Below are 21365 nucleotides of genomic sequence, written 5' to 3' on the forward strand. Positions count from 1 at the left end.
CAATGATTTTTTTTTTTTTTTTTTTGAGAGAGAGATTGAGAGAGAAGCCCAAGCTAACTTTGCCCTGAGCTCAGGGCCTGCTGCAGGGCTCTATCTCATGACCCTGAGATCATGACCTGAGCCAAAATCAAGACCCTGGGCACTTAACTGACTGAGCCACCCAGGTGCCCCCTCCAACAGTGATTTTATACTCCAGCCAGAGCCAACCACTCACTGTTGGTCAAATCCGCAATTGTACATGTCGCTCCTTTTGCTCAAATACCCCCATTCTCTTCCTCATGGGACTGGCAAACTCTAAATCTGTTTTTCAAGCTTTGGCTCAGTCTCCACTTCCCCTGGGGAGCCTTCTCAGCCTGTGGCAAATAGATGCCCTCTCTTGTGCTCCTGCTGCACCTGGCACTTTCCTATCACGAGATCCAGGATGTTCGCTCATTCATTCACTCATCGGCTGTCCATGTATTTACTGAGCCGGTGCTGGGGAGAGAACGGGGAGCTGAAGACACGTGATTCCTGACCCACTAGAAAAGGACGACGGCCACTGTTTGCCTGTCTGCCCTTGCGGAATGATTGATGATCCTGTTTCCCTGCGGCTCCAGGCCTTTGCTCTTGCTATTCCCCAGGCCAGGAGCACGCTCTCCAGTCGGCACATCTGGCTTCTCGGTCAGATTAGTATCTAGACTCAATTCCCCTCCTCCCCCTCCCTCTCTACCCTTCACCTAGATTTTCCGTCTCAGCAGCATGTATCACTTGCTTATTCACATCTTTGCCCATCTCTTCTTACTGGAACCTAAGCCGTTGGAGAACAGGGACCTTGTCATAGTCCTATTGCCCACAGAGCCTTAGGGACTCGTATGTGCCATTAGGGGCTCCCTAATGTGTGATGAATGAGTGGATGATTTTGTAGACAAGGAAGCGGACGTGGAAAAGTGAAGGGCTGGACGTGAGCATGAAATTCTTTAACCATAACCCTTCACGGAATCACCTTTATAGAATGGAGGGTGGCAACTGGAAAACAGTGACACAGCCTCCAGATACAGGAGGCAAGTAAGGGGAGGTGAGAGGAAATGTGCCGATGTCCTGGCAAGGACATTCCTGCTCTATAAAATGGAGAGACTTCCATTCACTCTCTTCTTTTTCATCATCGTTTTTCTGAACCTTTGTAGAATTATTCAGGAAACAACATCTCTCATGGGGTAAAGAAACATTTAAAATTTACCAATCAGCTTCATGTCAGCTTCCCTTTCTTCTATTATAAGAGAAAGTAAAATACCATAAATTTGAAAACAGCGACTTTAAGGTGTTAATATTTCAAAATACATTTATTGTTTGTCTATTCTGTCAGTCCCGCTTTTATCCATGTACACGGATATAAACATACAAAAGATGAATGTCTGGGATTTATCTAATATTCATGAAAGTTATTTCTAGCTGAAAAAACTTTGGTTTCTTTTTATTTTCTGTATTTTTCTGCATTACTTTAAAATTTTTACAGTGTACATGTTTTGTATCACTTTTGCAAAAAAAAACAAATGATTTGTTTTTTAAAAAAACAATTGGGAGCAAATATACCAAAATGTAAAAGACAGCTAATTTTGTGGGTGTGATATGCAACTGATGAATCACTAAATTCTACCTCTGAAGCTAATAATACAGAATATGTGAATTCAATTTAATTTACATATATATTTTTTAAAAAGATAGTTGATTTTGCAAGGTAAAGGCCGTTAAGATATTTTATATTTTTCAGGGAAAATTTTTTTTTTAATTTTAAAAAAGGAAAATTGTGAATCTAAGATCAGCGCAGTAGGGAACCAGAGAGGGCAAGCAGAGTCAAGGTCAAGGTTGAAGGAGTCCTAGGGCAGAGTATCTTTTCAGCCAGGAAAGGCCCCAGTACAGGCAGCTAACAGGAAGCATCTGGTAGCCAGGGTCACGACCCTGGAGAGGGAGTTGAGGTTGGATTTGGAAGCAGGGCCTCCAGTGGCCTGGGGGCACCCCGCAGGCAGATACCGGCTTTCCCCCAGGTGATAACCTCGGTTCCTGGGAGCACGTTTGAGCAACCAGATCGCACACCTCCTACAGCCGGCTGGATGGGCTGGATGGATGCAGGCGGTTGGCTACCAAAGCGCAGACGCGTCCAGCCCCGCCAAGGAGCCAGGCACCGAATAACCGTTCTGGAATTATGAAAAAAGCATCAGTTGAAGATTTTTTTTTTTCTTTTTCAAGAGAGGGGAACGATTCACCTCGGGAAGAGGCTGTGGCAATGGGAGAAGCTGAATATGACCCAAGAGGGAGGGAGGAGTGGGAGAGTAGAAATGATAGGGCGGGTGTAGGCATTGGGTGGGGGAGACGGGGGATGGGGGGAAGCCTCTGCTTCCATAATACTGAAATCATCCATTTGCGTGTCCATCTTTTCACCAAACTGTGCCCTCCTTCCATGGTCTGTGCCCAGCTCGTCCTTGAGACCCTCCCCATCGCCTCGCAGGGCATCGGCTCCCCGTCGGTGCTCAAAAAATGCTCAAGTGCGTCGGTCGAGTGCAGGGCTTACGAGGAGAAAGCAAGGAGGCCGGCGCTCCGGAGTTGCTTCGGAGGGGCTCTCGGGCATTCAAGGAGGGGGTGCGGTGGGGGTGGGGGGACAGCCCTACTTTACAGCGGAGGGAGCGGTGCAGACAGCCGGCTGTCTACACGGGGCTTGCCGTCCTCAGCCCTCGGGGACGGACAGGGATGTCAGAGGAGGTGGGGAGCTGCGTGCGCCCTTGTCATCAGGCCCGCGGGTGCTGGGTGGTACCCACGGAGGCGCTCGGGTCACTAGGGACGGAGCTAAGCCTGGGGTCTTCCCTGCCATCTCGGGGCATCTGGCTCCTTCGGTTTCACCGACCTCGCCTTCCCCATCGGGCCGGTGCGAAGGCTCCCTGCCTCCAGGGCGCCGGGATGGGGGGAGGGCTGGGCTGGGAGAGGCAGCGCGCACAGCCCGGCGCTCGGCGTGCGGGCATCCCCGCAGGGTTCGCGGCGGCGGCACGCGGTGGGGCTGAGCTCCCGCCCGGTGCGCAGCGCTCCCCTCCCCTCCCCCCACCCCTGCTCCATCGGGGCCTCCCGGCCGCGGCGCCCCAGGCCCGCCCCGCCTCCCCCTGCAGCCCTGGGCGCCCCGCGCTGCCCCCGGCGGCGGGCGGAGGGGCGCGCGGGGCCCGAGGACGCACGCGGCCGGCGGGGCGGCGCGCTCCCCCCTCCCCTCCCCTCCCTCCCTCCCCTCCCCCGCCCTGACGTCACGGGCCGCCCGCCAGCCCCGCGCTCGGGCGGGCAGAGCGCGTGCGGCCGCCGAGCACATGGGCCCGCGGGCCGGGCGCGCTCGGGGCGGGCGGGGGGCCGCGCGCAGCCTCGGGCCCCCGCGCCCCCCGCGCCCCCGGGCGCATTTCCACGCCGAGAGCGCGTCGGCAGCCCCGGCGACCTGCACACGCACGGCGGGACCCACCTTCCAGTAAGTTATAGGATTTTGCCCTCCGCGTTTCTGGGAACTCGCGAGCCCCGGCCTGGCGGGCTGGGCTGGGATGCGCCAGGAGCGGGGGGGACCTGGGCGCCGGGGGGGACCCGGGGGCGGGGGGGGGTCGGATCCCCGCGTTTGCGCCTTCACCGTGCACCGGCCTCATCCCCAGATTCGAGACTGGCAGTGAGTTTGGACGTCGGTGGGGGGGCGGAGGGGGGAGGCATCCCATGGCCCGTGCATGCCTAGAGAGAATTCGGGGTCCGTGCACTTGATGGAAGGCATGTTGTGACCCAGCAGAGCTAAAAATAGCCCCTCCTCCAATCAGTACCGACTTGGGGTCGCAGCTGCGGTTGGGAGGACCCTCGGTAAGAAGCGAGAGGTCCGTGCACCCCTGTGATGCTGCCTCCATCCTCTGACCACCGGGTGATTTTCACAAGCCCACCAACTTGTTTTTGGAAACTTTCTCTGCCTTTGCATTGCATTTACAGATTGCTGGTTGCCCCCCACACCCCACCCCTTTTCATGGCAGTCCTTTCTGGATGGCTTGTTGGCTCAACTGTTTCACCCTCCCTGGACTGCCGTGCTCTTAGTTTTGCCAGTGTTGGGGGTGGGTATTGACTTTCAGGAAGGGCAGCCATGAGGCTGCATGTGTCCGGTGCCCGGATACACTGTGAATTTTTCCTGATACTTTGTAAGCGTGGAATAGTCTTCTGCTCCCTGGAGCCCCTGACTTCAGGCTCTTCAAGGAGATGAGAGGCGAGGTTGGGAGGGGGGGAGGGCGCGGGAAATCACTCGTGGGGGTTTTTAGGGAGAGGAGGGTGAAGTTTTGGTTTTCCTTTCTGGTCTTGTGTTTTCCAAAGAGAGGCTGGCAACCCCCTCTGGCCCACTTCACCACCGTGAGTCCTGCCTCCTGGAGCTGTTTAGCTGCCCGGAGGAAGCAAACCCTGGAGAAACGTGTGTTTGTGTGTGGTGGGTGGGCGGGGGCCCCAGGACGTAGGGGCTGTATCTGCTCTGCTCTTAGTCATAGGATGTTGCAGACCTATTTTGCATACTGGCGTTGACAAGTTGAGGCTTGTTCATTTGACACAGTCCTGTGGTCACAGCAAATCTCTCTAAAACTCTAGCCAGTGGAAAAGGTGGTTATGTGGATCCTCTGAACCCTGAGCGTGGAACTTCCTGAAGGATTTATTAGGAGAAAAACCTTCCTGGAGGCAGCAAAAGGACAAACAGAACGGCTGGCCGGGCCGAGCCTCGTGGCCTGGTCTCCACGACTTGAGGGGACTTACATCTGAGAGGTGAGGACGGCCTCGTGGCCTCAGCCGTGGGCAGAGAGCCCGGCCGGAATTCCTCGTGTGGGTCTGGCGATGGAAAGGCTGGGTAGGTCCGGTGCCCACCCTAATGCTGTACCCGCTGAACTCCCAGAGGGGATTTATTGTGTGGTCACGTTGCTGTTCGGCCTGCTGAAGTGTGCTGTTTATTGTTGTTGCTGCTTCACCTACTTTGTGGGCAGAGTGCTGCATAAACCGGGCTTCTCTTGAAAAGTAGACAGAATCAGCTTCTTTTTCGGATTTTCCTCTCTCTTCCTGCCCTTCCCATGCTGTCCGGTGTGCTTTTTCTGTCCATGGCTGGAGCATTTTTTAGGCCTGGAAGGAGGGAGTTCTTTTTTCTCACTTCTGAGCTATCTGACCCGCACTGGTGGTGTCTGTGATTGCTGGTCTGAAAACCCGGATGAATTCTCACCGGCCACATCCAGTCTGTCCCTTGTGCCTCAGCTTTTTTCTTTTCTTTTTTTTCTTTCTTGGATGGCAGGCAGGCAGGCTGGCCGGGCTCGGGGCCTTCTGCCGGCTTGCGATGGACACTTTTCTGGGACAGCTCAGCTCAAGAGGCTCCTGGAGGATGAGACACCCCTACTTTCGTCTTCTTTGTGTCCCTGGATTTGGTCAGCTCAATGACAAATCAGCCCTCTCCTGAAGAAGCCATGGACCCTGGATGGTTGCCCCGTCCGTATTGCCTGGCGAGGTGGCCATGGGCCTGCTGCAGGCTGCTTCCACGGTGCTTGTGTGAAGTCACATGCCCTCCTGGATGGATGCTTGGGCTTTTTATTTTGTGTTCCTTTTCACCATTGGCCGTAGACACATCACTCTCCTTGTTTTTGTTTTTCTCCTTCCCTCCTATCGCTGGTTTATAATGTCTTTAAGAGACTAGGACTCCCTCGTTCTACATCTCGCCTTTGTAGGGAGACCGGGGTCCAAGGTGGGAACAGAGCATCATTTGATGAGCCCTGTTGATGGCGTGGCTTCCGTACTCTGCTTAGGAAACCTCAGAAATTCTGGGTTTTACTGGAGGATGCTGCTCAAGATGGTCCTTTGGTAGGTGCCTCCTTGATCTCTTCTGTTTTTCTAAGTAATCTAAGCAACTAATAACTGTAGTAATAATAATTGTAATAATAAAATGATAGTGGTTCCTGTAATAACAGGAAGTTGTATATCATGCCAAGTATGTTCTTTGCATTTTTATGCCCCTTACAACCTCACCAGGCAATTATTATAAAATGTCTAGCAATGATGAGGTTCTTACCATGGGCCAGTGTCAGTTTTAAATGCTTTAAATGTATCATCTTATTTAACCTCCCAATAATCATATAAAATAGAATTATTATTATTATTACTAATATTATCTTATTTAACCTCCCAATAATCATATAAAATAGGATTATTATTATTATTACTACCAGTATTTTGCAGATGAAGAACCCACAGCTCAGAGGGTTTGAAAATATCCCCTCAGGTCACACAGTTGGGGAGCAACACAACCATCACGATTTGGCCCAGGGCCTGCTCTCAGAAGTCAGAGGGCAGTGAAATTAAAAATAAGCAAGGGATGCTTGTTGGCCTGGAACAGGAGGACTCAGGCAGGATAGAAACCCTAACATCATGTACAAAGGCACCACTTGCTCGGGCTGCCTGCCTCTTCCGCCCTGGGGAAGCAGGCTGTACCTAGTGGGGCCAAGGAGTCTCAGAAACACCTTCAGTGTCTGGAAAGCTCCGGGGAACAAAGCCCCTGGGGTCCGGGCAGGAGCCTCAGACATGGTTCAGAAACTCTCAGGATTTGTTAAGTGCAACATCCAGGCACCCTGCCTGACTTTGTGACCAGCATTTAATTACTATCAACTCCACAGCAGATGGGAGATGGAGCTCTTTTAGCAAATGATCACATCTTCCCTTCCCTCACATTCTTGCAACTACTCAGAGTCCCTGCCTTTATCCTGAGTGCGTGTAGCTCCTGTAGCTACTGAACCTACCCATAGAAGATTGTGGTGGCCCCTCTCTCAACCCCACCAGTAAAAACAGTAACAGTATGGGTCATAAAACACAAGCCTTACTTACATTCACGAGGCCAAAATGGTCTCAGTCATTTTTATTGGACGAATTCTGAGTTGTCTTTCCCTTGTTTTCTCTTCCTCTTTTTGGGGAGTAAAGGTAGAGTGTGTTGTTTTGCTGGTGTCTGGCGGGTCATCTGAGCCCCAGGATTACTTGTTCACCTGCCTCTTTTTCCCTTGCTGACCATGGGCTGCTTGAGAGCAGTGGAGGGCGGGGTGGGGAGGGGCAGGTGGGCATCTTCACCTGTCTGCTGGCTAACACAGCCCTGGTGCTTAGTTGAATTAGGCGGCTATTCAAGGAAACAAGCAGCCCCCAGTCTACAGTCGCTGTCTTAGAGATGATACACTCCAACGTGGTGGGAAGTGGAGGGTTTGCCCTGCTGGACACTGAAGAAAGAGAAGGAAACCAGCTAGCAGCAGGAGGCATCTGGGGACGGTTAAGACGTAGTAGTACAGATCAGGGTTATTTTGGGGCAAGTTACTTCACCTCTGTAAGCCTCAGTTTTGTTATCTATAAAATGGGGATGATACAACACCAGCTTCACAAGTTGCTGTGAGGAGGAAGTAGGGGATGAAGAGCAGGCATTCAGCAGAGTGCCTGGGCTCATAGTAAACCCTCAAAAAAAGTTAGCTAATATTACTGCTACAATTACTGGGTTTTATTACTTCCTGTGGCTGCTTGGAGTAGTGGTTTCTGAATACATTTTAATGTATTTAATGTTACAAAGAGATCAGCCATCAGGGAAGCTGCAGGGCAGTCTGTGAAAGGACAGGGATGGGAGGTGCCCCTCAGGCCTCAGCCTGTATTTGCAGGTTACTTAACCTCTCAGCTTGCTATGCAGGGAGAATGGTTTTTCCCTCTCAGGGATGGTGCAGAGCACTTAGCACAGAGGAAGTAAGCTCTCGAAGAAGACAGAAGAGCAGTTGTCATTATTTATTATTCTTTAGGACACCCTTTTCCTGGTAGCTTTGCTACTCTGCGCAAGATTGATTGATCCCATCCATTCATTCATTTGCTGAGCAGTGTGCCAGGCACTGTTCTAGCTGCCAGAGATCCAGCAGGGAAAGAAAGAGACAAAAATCTCTGCCTTTCTATAGTGTCCTTTCTAGTCCAAGCCATGCAGCGGGGGCAGGGTGGTCCTCAGAGGGCGATGTGGAATGGATGGAGGCAGTGCAGGCCGACACTGCACCCCCTCTGTGTGGAGTGGTCCTGGCCCCGCCGTGCCATTGGGCACAAGGTGCTTAGCACCAGGCCTGGCATGTGGTAGTTGTTATATAAGTTGTAGTTGCTATATTTGTATTATCCCATTTACCCTCCTGAGATTTTTCTCCGTGGCACTGGTTATGGGCTGAATGTGTCCTTCCAAAATTCATATGTTGAGATTCTGACCCCCAGTGTCATGGTGCTTGGAGGTAGGGCCTTTTGGAGGTGATTAGGGATAGATGAGGTAGGGTAGAGGGCCGGTCCTCATGATGGGGTTACTACATTCATAAGAAGCTACGCCAGAGAACTTTCTTCCTCTCTCTGTGTGAGGACACAGCGAGAGGGTGACTTTGTAAGCCAAGAAAAGAGCTCTCAGCAGAAGCCAGTTGTGTCAGAACCACGATCTTGGACTTCCTAGCTTCCAGAACTGTGAGAAATGAATTTCTATTGTTTAAGCTGCTCAGTCCATAGTGTTTTGTTATGGCAGACCAAGCAAACAAAGACAGTACCTCTCCTTGCCGAATATACCCTATAGGTGTCCTCTCTCAATAAATCATAAATTCTGTAAGGTTGAGGGCTTGTAGCCATTCATTTTCGTTAATCGAGCAAATAGTGACTGCATGCCTACTCTGTGCCAAGCAACTAGGTGGCAGAGATGCAGAAAGGGACAAAAAGAGGATTTCTGTGCATATATGGTGCTTGCATTACAGCTGAGAGAGACAGAGAAAGAACAATAGGTAGACGTAAGAACTAAGGATGTGGGATCCCTGTGTGGCGCAGCGGTTTGGCGCCTGCCTTTGGCCCAGGGCGCGATCCTGGAGACCCGGGATCGAATCCCACATCGGGCTTCCGGTGCATGGAGCCTGCTTCTCCCTCTGCTTATGTCTCTGCCTCTCTCTCTTTCTCTCTCTGTGACTATCATAAATAAATAAAGTTAAAAAAAAAAAAGAACTAAGGATGTTACTAGTGTTTTAGAGGGTAACACGTTCTATAGGAGCTGGTCGAGCAGGTGAGTGTCTGGAGGGCTGGGGTGGGCTGCAGGGTTAAGTTGGCTGGTCAGGGCTGCTTCTGTTGAGAGGCAGACATTGGAGCAGCCTTGAAGGAAGTGAAGGAGGTTAGTCTAGAGGAGGCTGTTCCTGGCTTTGGGGAGAGCCGGGATAGAGGCTGGGAGCAGTGGTGAGTCTGTGAGATGGAGGAGCAGCACGAAGAATGAACTGGAGCAGTGGTGTGAGCAAGGCGGACAGAGGCAGGAGATGCCAGGGCAGCCTGCAGTGGATGTTCACATTCACAGGCCTTTCCTAAGATTGTGTGGGGTTTTTTTTTTAATTATTATTTATTTATTTTTTAATTTAGGGGTAATTGACCTACAGCGTCCTTAGTTTCAGGTGTATATCACCCTGGGTTCTGTATTTGTAGGCACAGTGAGCTGAGCCCTGCAGCAAGTCGAGTTCACCTCTGTCACCTTACATAGTGATTTGTCTTCTATTCTGTAAAATGCGGAACTATTCTTTTTTTTTTTTTTAAAGATTTTATTTATTTATTCATGAGATACACAGAGAGAAAGAGAGGCGGAGACAGAGGCAGAGGGAGAAGCAGGCTCTATGCGGGGAGCCCGATGTGGAACTTGATCCTGAGTGTCCAGGATCAGGCCCTGGGCTGAAGGCGGTGCTAAACCGCGGAGCCACCTACCTATTTGGGGTTTTATCGAAAACTGATTGGGTGTGATTTAGTGTTTGAAATGATCCGTCTGTCTGCTGTGGTGAAAAGGGCCTAAATCAGAGTCAGAAGCCAGGGCACCAGGTGCAAATGAGCAAGTATCACAGGCCCTTGGTCCAGGCTGTTGGTGATGGACATGCGTACAAGTGATGAGCTTCTGGACTGTTCACTGCTCTGTCCCAAGCACCTAAAACTGTACTGGCTCATGTCGTGGCCACCAGCCCTTACTTATATGGCCACTGAACACTTGAAAGTGGGGAGTCTGAATGGAGATGTCATGCATGTGGAAAATACACATCAATTTTAAAGACTTAGTACAAAAAAAGAATGTAAAGTATCTCACTAAAGAATTCTTGAAAGTTGACTGTATATTGAAATGATATTTTGGATATATTGGCTTAAATACATTATCGAAATTAATTTCTTCTGTTTCTTTAAACTTTTTAAAAACGTGGCTACTAGAAAATCTGAAAGTACACGTGGCTTGTGTTCTGTTCTGTTTGTGTGCAACAAGGCAGCTCTAAAACGGTGCCTGGGACGTGGTAGGCATTCAGGAATGGAATGAGCGAGTGGGTGAGTGAGCGAGCGCAGGCACAGGGGGTAGTGAATAAGAAACCACCCAGTCTGGAAGAAGTTCTCCATGTAGGAGAGAGGCAGATCTCTGATGATACCTGCTAGGAGGTTGAGGGCGACGTATTGAAATGGAGGCAGCTGGGTATGTGGCAGCTGAATCTTCCAGTCCCTACCTGAGCGGGAAGAGGGGTGAGGGGTCTCTGGTCTCAGCAAGGGCCTGGAAGACAGGGACCTGAGAGGGTAGGCTCCTGTGTGTCAGGAGGAATGATGGCAAGAAGCTGGGGCACTCTCAAAAGCCTTAAATGACCAGGCACAAGTGGATGTAAATGGGTCCTGCAAACTCTGGTTACTTTCCAAGGATTGCAACCGAGGAGTAGTTTTCCAGACTCCACATTTAAAGTGGTGACAAATGCACTTGGAGGGGGCGGTTTTAGAACAGAAGTACCTGAGTTGGAGATTACAGGCCCTTGGTGGACGGAACTGATGGAAAATTTAGCTTTCTTCATGTGAAAGGAATGGGAGCTTATCTTTGAAAATCTGGGAAAAAATCCATAAAAGTTAAATATGGTTTCTTGAGTTACATATGGTCACTGTTTTGTCTTTATTGCTGAGGTTGTCATTCGGTGTCTGTGGTCGCATCCTGACTTGTCTTGGTTACCATTAGGTAGTGGGCATTCCTGAATGTTCTTGTGTACTTTATTTTTATTGCATAGATAACATTTCTATTCAGTGACTGTTTCAATGCTCACTGAATCATTTGTCTCATTTGGATGCGCAGCTCCACAATAGACTGTTTTTTGTATATATCAAGTTTTTTATTTTTCAGTTAAAACTTTTTTTTTTGTAAATCCTCGGATTTAGGATTGTTACTTCATAGTGTCTCAATATTTAAAAATTTTTGAGTAACTTTCAGGGCTCATGAGATTGGCCCTGAAGCCACATTTGCCGTTTTCTGGTGAGAGGTGTGATGTGTGTTGCTGTCAGTGGTGCAGTGATACCTGATAGGTCATTAACATTTATGCATAATGTGTATTACATGCTAGACGCATGTTTATATGCATCATAGACACTTTTAAAAAAAAAGATTTTATTTATTTATTCATGAGAGACAGACAGAGATGCAGAGACACAGGCAGAGGGAGAAGCAGGCTCCCTGTAGGGAGCCCAATTCGGGACTCGATCCCAGGACTCCATCTCAGGATCATGACCTGAGCCAAAGGCAGACGCTCAACCACTGAGCCACCCAGATGCCCTTGCATCATAGGCACTTGTATTAGATTTTTCTTTACTTTCATTTATTCAGCAGATGTTTGTGGAATGCCTTTTGTGTAGTGAGCATTGTTCTAGGCCTTGGGTATTCAGTAGTGATCAACAGATACGGTACCAGTTTTCACAGAGTTTATTATGTCATGGGGGACACACAGAAAGAAGCAAACGTACAAAAAAAGCCCATTATTGTAAGGAATATGAAAGACTATGAATAGAATAATGGGAGAGGATAGTTTATGCAGGATGAAAGGGTCAATACTGAAATCCCGCGTTGCAGTGAGACATGAAGACCCAGGACAAGTTCACCAGAGAAGGAGCAGAGCACACGTGAAAAGGGAAGAATTGACAAATGTGACTAGATATTAAAGAAGAAAGCACATCTGAGCACAAGAAGCTGTTATAATGAGGATAGAGAGTTCCCCCAAGTCAATAGCTAAAAGCCAAACAACCTCATAGTAAAGTAGGTAAAGGATAGGAACAAGCAGCTCTCAAAGGAAGAAAGAGTGAAGAGTATGAGTCCTGAAGCTCCCTGATAAGGTCGAGCCCTCCTCTCACTCAGGTCTGACGTCTATACAGCAGATCCCCTCTTTTTTCAGTGTACAACCCGAGGCATTTTCATCAACACACAACAGCTATGTAACACTGCTGTGTAAGCCTCACCATCAAGATACAGACCATTGCCATCGCCCCCAGACTTCCCTCCTGTCCCTTGTAGTCGGCCAGCTTCCCCAGGCCCCAGCTGCTGACAACCAGTCATTTGTTCCCTGACCTTACAGTTTTGCCTTTTTCATGTAAACGGCATTATCTAGCATGTAGCACCCGAGTCTGGTTTTTTTCTCACTTAGCCGAATGCATGGGAGATTGGTTCCCGATGCTTCGCTTCGTGGATCAGCGGTTCGGTTGAGGTTGCTGTTCTGTTCCATGGATATGCCACTGGTTCAGTTCACATCCTCCGGTTGAAGCGCATTTGTGTTGTGTCCAGGGGGTACATTTTTCATGTTTTAAAATGTGCCCAAGATAGGAAGTCTGACTCAGATCTTGGCGGGACAGTGTGGCACAGGATCCCCTGACTCGGCTAGCGACCGTGTGAAGTCACCTGCGAGACCTGTTGGCAGCGTGCGGTAAAATCGAAAAAGTGTGCAGCCCCACTCCTCCATCAGTCTGAGAATTCACAGCTCATGCTCTCTGTTACTCAAGGATACTTTAATTTAATTTTATTTTTTTAAGATTTTTATTTATTCACGAGACAGAGAGAGAGAGAGAGAGAGAGAGAGAGGCGTAGAGACACAGGCAGAGGGAGAGGGAGAAGCAGGCCTCATGCAGGGAGCCTGACATGGGACTCGATCCCGGGTCTCCAGGATCAGGCCCTGGGCTGAAGGCAGCACTAAACTGCTGAGCCACCTGGGCTGCTCTCAAGGATACTTTTAGAGATGGATGCTGAGTGTCTAAAGAATGGGTTAGAAGGATTTAGATCAAAGTCACTATTGTCATCTTAGGAGGAAGGAGGGGAGGGGGCTTTTGGTGAGGGTCAAAAGGCTACTTTAACTTTATTTTTAGTGCTTTCTGAAAGCATAAATAATATAGACTTGCAAAATGCTTCCTGGAGGAGGTGACCCTTAAAGCTGAGTCATAAAGCGTAAGTAGGAGTTAGTTCGGAGAGGAAGTGGGGAAAGGGAGCGACACCCGTCCCATGTCCCCAGCTGGCTGCTTCTCTCCCTGTTTGTGAGCCGTGACTGTTAGAAATGAATCTGCAGACGCCAATCCTCTGGAAGAATCCAATCATCGCTAACCCTTCAGGATCTCTCAAGCCCCGTATCTACTAGCTGCCTCTGACCGGACAAGCCATGCTTCTGACCCATGCCCCTGGCGTCCTATGGAACAGACAGCATCAGCCTGTAGACTGGGGTTGGTGGGGGCTGCGTTCTTGCCCGGCCCCACCGTTCACATCCTCTGGGCTGTTCAGCGGCTACTCACTGCAGGCCTTTTATGCAGCAGGTACTCCAACCAAAAATGAGAAGGCGTTATGAACTTTCAGTCTTGGAGTTTCAGGATCTGGTTTGCCCGCTGAAATGCACGCTCTGGCCAGGGCAGGAGGAAGCACCCAGACAGGTAGGACAGGCTGCAGGAGGTGGGAGCTCCCAGGAGGCCGTTCTGGCACTGTGATGTCAGCTGTTAGCGCTGGACCAGAGGCGAGATGGTTGCATAACCAGGGTCAAGGATTCAGGAATCCTTCGGGTATAAAACCTCATTGTACCGTCTGAGTTGTGTCTGCCCAGACACTCTCCGTGTGCTAGTTACTGAAGGAGTGATTTCCCCTTTCCTTCGTCATCCCTTGCTTGTTTAAAAACCCTTTGCTTTTCCTTTTCAACAAATGACTATGCAGGGAATGCCCTTCTGATTGAGAAAGCATGTATGGAATGTCCAGAGAGATGATAGGGAGAGGATAGTGCCTTTGGCTCTGGAAGGATGGAGGAGGCTCAGGCCAGGGGGCAGCCTCCAAGCTGCTCCTCCCAGGTGCTCTGGGGGAGAAGGTGGCCCTGTAATGGGGCAGGGGTGGCGGGGACAACGGGAAACACAGCCTGTGGGGGTGAGGCCCCAGGTCCCCACGCTGCTGTCCTCTGAGACAAATCTGGCCAGGACAGACTGGCCTTTGCCTCGTGGGTTTTTTATGGACCAGATGCACTGATGTGTTTTATAAGAAGCGATGCTCCACAAGGATAGGAGATCTCTTTGTCTCTAAGTGGGAAGATCCGCTGAAGTGATCCCAAGACTGCCTCCAGCCCTGGTTGGATGAATCATTACTTAAGTGTGACTATGGAATCACCCCCGTCAGAGTGAATGCCGCAAGGGGCCTCCATCTGCTCCAGCTGCTGTCCCATAAATTACTGGGGACTTTGCACACAGAGGACCTTTTGTTTTTTTCCTATTACCTTTTGAAAAATGGGAAAAGCCAATCATCCTGCAAGAGGGCACAGTCTCAGCTACATTAGCTGGAACGTTCTTCAGAGACTCCGCGCCCAGGACACCACGTGTGGACAGATCCCTCCGAAATGGCACGCTGATCTCATCCCTGCCCCTGTTCGAGACCGTCCATAGCTCCTTATCGCTGCGTGATAAAGTCCAAGTGCCTCAGCTTGTTTGGAAGGCCGCTGGCTGCCTCTTCAGTCCCACATGGAACCCTTCCAGCTCTGCTCTCCATGCAGAAGTCCTTTCTGTCTCCAAAATAAACACACACGTGGGGCAGATGTGGCCGGCAGTTTGCATTGGCCGCGGTGGCTCTCCCGTCGCACCAGCAGACGTGCTGTGCTTTCCTGTGCCCCTAGCGCCCAACGGGGACCTGGACGTGCCACTGTGGGTGCTCCCTGCTTAAATCCTTATGGACTCAAATGCCATAAGTGGGCCAGCCCTTTCCTGAAGATAAGGGATTCCCATTTCTTCCCATCGAACAGTTTGCCCGGGGTGTTCTGAATTGCTTCTTCAGACCCTTACGTACTTTTGTGATGGGCTGCGTGTGCCTGGAAAAGTAATTGCTCCTTAGATTCTAGACTGTGCCTTCCCTTTTCCTGTTCCCTCTCTGCCTCAACACATGTTGGCTTTGCTTCCCACCCCCCGAGGAAGCCAGTCCTTTTGTATCCTGCTGGATGGGAACTTGCGGTGGTGTTGTTGGGCTGTTCCTGGGCAGAGGTGTTGATGGGTTCCCGGCAGCTCCCGTGGGTGAGTCACCGCTGGTGGCCATCAGGGGAACACGCGTGGTTTTGGGATTCCTCTGCATTTGCAGTGAGCGATCATAGCAGAGTTGCTCAGAGAAACAAACAGCCACCACGGAGAGAAAAGCCCCACCCCACTTTGTACAGCTTTCCCTGTCTTATCTTCATGAGCTCGGTGCAGGAAAAATTCATTAAGGACCTGGTTGGAAACTACGCACACCTCCAGGAGGGGTCACAGAGGAAGAACCATGGATTTTACAGTGTGAAAGAGCCAGTCCTTGTCTTTGAGAGATCTTGACAGAGTGAGAGCAAAAGCGCTGTCACTATGATGCAGCATTAATTCCTTACGATGCAGCATCATGGTATTTATTTAGTATTATCCATCGCTCTATGGAAATGCCACGCAGCACGTAGCTCCTAAGCCCTGACTGAGTACCAGTGTTAACTTTTCAGGGCACCTGGGTGGCTCAGTTGGTTAAGTGTCTGACTTTGGCTCAGGTCATGATCCCAGTGTCCTGGGATCGAGCCCCGTGTCCGGCTGGGCTCCCTGCTCAGCAGGCAGTCTGCTTGTCCCTCCCCCTCTGCCTCTGCCCTCTGCTCATTCGCTCTCGCTCACTCACTCTCTCTTGCTCACTCTCTGAAATAAATAATTGAAATCTTAAAAAAAAAAAAAAGCACTTTTCCCACATGAATTCGTGGGAATTCATGTAGTAAGTGTATTAAGTGTGAACTAATTCCGCGTGTAAATTGCACTTGAACAGCTGCACTCAGGCCCCCAGCGTTTGCCATGTCTCAGGTGCAGGTGCTGTGCTGGGTTTGCAGCTCTGCCATTGAAAAGGGCTTGGGGATCCCTCTGAGACCCTCCCCACGGAGTGAGTCCAGTGCAGGAAGACACACACATAGGATTTCGCACGTCGACAGCACCGTGGTGAGATAGTGGTTCTCAGGGGTGAAAATGAGGATGCTGGAGTCCAGGAAGCCAGGCACCTGAGCACAAAAGAAGGCTTAGGAGAGCAGGTGATGTAGGTGGGTCTCCAGGGATAGGATGGCTGAGATCTGGTTGGTTGGGAAGGCTGGGGTCAGGGACAGGGCTGGTGGGGTGGAGCGGAGTAGGTGGAGATGGGTTTGCCTGCGATAGGAGGGCCATGAAGAAAGAGTCTTTGTTTCTTATCTCTGAGTGGGAACATGAATTCCTTCCTCTGGCTGATGGTGAGGATCTGTAGTAATCATAGTATGTTACCCACAAGAGCTGGGCCCACTGTGTGAAGGGCACAGCGCCACCTACTTCACTTGCATGACCCCATGTATTATTCAGCATTACCTTGTATATGGCAACCATTATCAACCCCATTTTCCGGATGGGACAAACTGAGGCTCAGAGGAGTTAGCTGACTTGCCCAGGTTCACACAACTCTTAAAAGGTGGATTGGAATCCAGGTCAGAGTGTGGACGCTGGGTTTGGAATCAACCCGTTAACTCCAGATTCCCAGGAAATTAAAAAAAAAATGAATCTTTTTTCCCTAGATGGAAGTTTCTTGTTATTCCCATCCTTGTTTTCTGATCCCCTGTCTTCTGCAGTATTGCAAAAGGGCAGGACAGTTTTGGTTTTGGCTACATATTTTAGTTATCAGGACCCCAGGTCTCTGGTTCTGAATGAGACAATCTCTAGATAAAGATTGAGAGAGAAAAGGGAAGAATTGAAGTTGTAGCTGTCCTAGGTGATGTGGATTGCAGGCACAGGGCTTCCAGGTATTGTTTTTTCTGTGTCATAAACCTGTTTTAATTATAAATAAGACTTGGTGGCAGTGAGGGAGGGGGCTTGATGGGCACATTGATAAAGCACCAACGGAGAGGAAACTCTTGGGTGTCTGGCTCAGCCCTCTCCTCCTTCACTCTCCCTCTGATTTCTGAGCAAGAAAACAGGGTGCAACCTCCCTTTGCCCTTCTGGTGACACTTGTAAGTGCCGCCCCATACCCAGCTCAGCTTCGGGCAGCATGGGGCAGCACTGACAACATCCAGTGGGCCTTCCCTTTATGTTCCTGGCCTCGTGTCTGTCTCTGTTTCCCCAGATCCTAACTCTAGACTGTCTGGTTTGAACCTCAGCTCTGCCTCGAAGTAGCTGCGTGACCTTCACATCTCTGGGCTGAGTTTCTTTCTCTGTAAAAGGTGACACAGGAGGAAACTGAGTTCTGTTGAACAGATTTAGGGCGTGCCTCTTACCTTCCAGGCACCACATCTGAAGCTCTGGGAACTCACAGGCTCTCCCAGAGGTGGTGGGGGACCTGCCCTCCAGCTGGCACATCTGGGGGGTGGAGTGGGGAGGCAGAGAGGAAGTGGATGCAGGCCTGCTGCATATCTTACTTCTCACTCCTTAAACCCAATGTGAACAGGATGGGGAACGGACAGCAGGATTCTGAGCCCTGCAAAGAGGAAATGATTTTTGCACTGTCTCTTCTGCGTTGCTAGTTTTCCTGGTGGGAAGGGGACCTGGTAGTTGAGGGGAAGCTCTCTTGCTGATAAGACCTCCATGCCACCCTCTCCCCCCCACAAAAAAAAAGACTTTCTGGTGTTTGATTGAGGGGGAGTCGGGGCTGAGCAGGTGAGGATGCCTGGGCCACCTCTGCACCTGTCTGGAATCCAAGAGTCTGCCCAGTTGTGTCAGTGGCGGTGGCTGTGGTGGTGGTGGGGTGTCGGGGTCACAGTGAGTGAGCTGTTCTTGTCTCCCGTCTCTGTTTCTTCCCCTTTTTGTGAGGGGCTGGATTGAGTCTTGAACATCTTTTGCAATGTGCTGGGCCCTCTTCTGTTTTGAGCTCCTGCTGCATGATGTACTCTGCTCCACCCGTGAGCTTGGAGTTACTCAATCTTTGTAAGCAGACCCTCCGGGGAAGCTGAGGTGATCATCATCCTTGCTGACAAATGTGGGGGGATTGAGGCGTAGTTTAGTTTTAGGCTTTTAATTATTATTATTTTTTTAAATTTTTATTTACTTATGATAGTCACACAGAGAATGAGAGAGAGGCAGAGACATAGGCAGAGGGAGAAGCAGGCTCCATGCACCGGGAGCCTGACGTGGGATTTGATCCCGGGTATCCAGGATCGCGCCCTGGGCCAAAGGCAGGCCCTAAACCGCTGCGCCACCCAGGGATCCCTAGGCTTTTAATTATTAAATTAAAAAATTTTTTTATTGAGGTGAAATACTCATGATGAAATTTACCATTTTAATCATTTTTAAGAGTTCAATTCGGTGGCATTAAGCACTTTTGCTTTGTTTTGCAGCCGTAAATCTCCGGAGCTGCTTCATCTTCCCAAACTGAAGCTCTGTCCCCATTAAACACTAACTCCTGATTGCTCCTCCCTCCAGCCCCTGGCAACCACTTTCTATCTCTGCAAATTTGACTAGTCCAGGTACCTCCCATCAGTGGAATCAGACAGTAGTTGCCCTTCGGTGACTGGCTTATCTCACTTCACGTAATGTCCTCCGTGTCCATCCCTGTTGGAGCACTGTTGGAATTCCCTTCTTTCTGAAGGCTGAATGATTTTCTGTTGTACGTGTGCACCATGTTTTGTTTATCTGTTCGTCTGTTGATGGACATTTGGGTTGCTTCCACTGTTTGGCTATTGTGAATTATGCTTCTGTGGACGTGGCTGGGTCATGTGATGATTTCTGTGTTTAATTTACGGGGGAGACTGCTATGCTGTTTTCCATAGCTGCTTCATATCCTCACCAACAGATATTATATAAATACATATATATATACATACATGTATATACCATGTATATGTATACATAGTAGCCATCCTAGTCAGTATGAAATGATAGCTCACAGTGAGTTTGATTTGCATTTCACTAAATGACTGGTGGTGTTGAGCATCTTCTCATGTGCTTATTGACCACTTCTAGATCTGAGGAGAAATGTTTGTTGTTGCTGTTGAATTGTAGGAGTTCTTTTTTTTTAAAAAAGTATTTTACTTATTTATTCATGAGAGACAGAGAGAGAGAGAGAGAGAGAGAGAGAGAGAGAGAGGCAGAGACACAGGCAGAGGGAGAAGCAGGCTCCACGCAGGGAGCCCGATGTGGGACTCGATCCTGGGACTCCAGGATCATGCCCTCAGCTGAAGGCAGACGCTAAACCGCTGAGCCACCCAGGTGTCCTGAATTGTAGGAGTTCTTTATATATTCTGGATATTAATCCCTTTTCAGGCATACAATTTACAAATACTTTCTCCCATTCTGTGAGTTGTTTCTTCACTCCCTTGAAAGCATCCTTGGATGCATAAGTGTTTTTAATTTTGACAAAGTCCAACTTAGCTGTTTTTTTTTTTTTTTTCTTTTGTTGCCTATGGTTTTGGCATGAAATACAGAAATTGTACAAAATTCAGCCATGGTCATCCAGCCAGAAATGACAGAGTGCACATTTGCAGGTCAGGTCTTGTGCAGACAGGTCTTGCATATTTGCAGCACTGCCCTGAGTCTTCATCCTTTGGATTCCAGTGGTCAGTGTTTACCTCGTCGGTGTCTCAGTTCAGCCTTCTTGTGCGTTATCTTGGTCATGCCCTCAGAGTTCTAGCAGGTGGATGTTCTTACTGAACATCCCTCCAGAGTTGAGGGAAGCACCCAGGTTTCTGGTGAAGATTGGGTGAGGGCAGGTACTTGCTAATGTAGCAGTAATGGCCTAGCAGCAGTCATGGTTCATCTACCCTGGACATCCAGACATATCAAAGTCCTGTCCAAGAGTTGTTTTTCTTGCAGAATAAATGACTAGCAAATGTTTTTGGTAACAAACATTTTTGGTGACAGAATGGATGAGCAGATTTCATGTAGCTTCTATAGTCTGTTATACTCTTTTGGTGTCTCCAAAAGAAATGGGGGTCATTTATAGGCCAGTCATGGGACATGGTAGTAACTGGACACCTGTGAACCGGCCCCTTGCTTAGGAGCAGAATATGACCAATGAGCACTGACTCTACCGGTGTCTTTTTTCTGGTCTCTTCTACCCCTACTCCTCAGTGCTCTCCTCTAGAAAGAACCATGATCTTGGATTTGGGAGTTTGTTATACCTTTGCTTAAACTGTTTTCACCGTATACAGGAGTATGCCTAAATACTATTTTCTTTCTTTTGAATTTAAATTCATTTAGCCAACATATAGTATATCCTTAGTTTCAGATGTAGAGTTGGGTGATTCATCAGTTGCATATATCACACCCAGTGCTCATCACATCATGTGCCCTCCTTGATGCCCATCACCCAGTTAACCCATCTCCCACCTCCTCCCCTCCAGCAACTCTCAGTTCGTTTCCTATGACTAAGAGTCCTCGTGGTTTTTCTCCCTCTCTGATGACTTCCTACACTATTTTCTTTTCTTCCTTTTGAGCTTTACAGAAGTTCCATGCTCTAGGCAGTGTACTTGGCCACCCAGTTTCACAGTGATAAGTCCATGTTGGTGCATATCATCATCGTGGTCTATTTCTCACCGTGGTAATCTCCTCCACTCTGTGAACAGACCACAGTTTATTTATTCATTCTCCAAGGGCATGTGAATTGTTGGCATTTGTTTTGTTTTGTTGTTGCTTTTTCCCCCACACACAAACTGTGCTGCTGGGCATCCTCTTGTATGCCTGCTTACGTAAGGCACAGGGTCAGAGTTTGTGTTTAGGGTGCTGGGACCCAGAGCTGCTTTGGGATTGTCCCAGGATCATACACTCTCAAAGTTGGAAGGGACTTCTTTGGCCAAGTAGTTCACCTTCACTGGTAATCTAAAAGTAAGTGTTCTTGGTGTGGTGGTTAAAGAGCTCAGTTCCTGGAATTGGGTGGCCACCGCTCCTCCCCTGCCTTTGCCTCGTTCTGTTACTTCATCCATTGTGCAGTGGCCTTAACTTTTCCCTGCCTCAGTTTCCTCCGCTGTGAACCGAGGGTCAAAGTCTGGGTCATGGCGAGGTTGAAATGTGATCATGCACGACGAACTCAGGGCTAGAGCGATAATAAGCACCGAGCAAGTGCGCCCACGGTTGCCGTTGGCTTTCGTTGGTGCTTAAAGAT

General features: G+C 49.4%; 1 long non-coding RNA gene across 14 annotated transcripts in view; it reads left to right on the plus strand.

The window, feature by feature from the left end:
- Positions 1–3269: 3269 nt before the first annotated feature.
- The window catches only part of LOC112662462 (uncharacterized), a 180755-nt gene continuing 162659 nt past the window's right edge, over positions 3270–21365 (plus strand). For 3 of the 14 annotated variants that reach the window (XR_004803259.2, XR_004803266.2, XR_004803263.2), the window contains exon 1: positions 3270–3472. This is a non-coding gene — a long non-coding RNA (uncharacterized LOC112662462). Of the gene's footprint in view, positions 3473–4513; positions 5848–21365 lie in introns of those variants that run through there. The other 11 variants (XR_003138571.3, XR_003138567.3, XR_007401566.1 and 8 more) reach the window with 7 other exon arrangements.

The sequence above is a fragment of the Canis lupus genome, chromosome 13, assembly GCF_003254725.2.
Source record: "Canis lupus dingo isolate Sandy chromosome 13, ASM325472v2, whole genome shotgun sequence".
In the NCBI taxonomy this organism is placed as follows: Eukaryota; Metazoa; Chordata; class Mammalia; order Carnivora; family Canidae; genus Canis; species Canis lupus.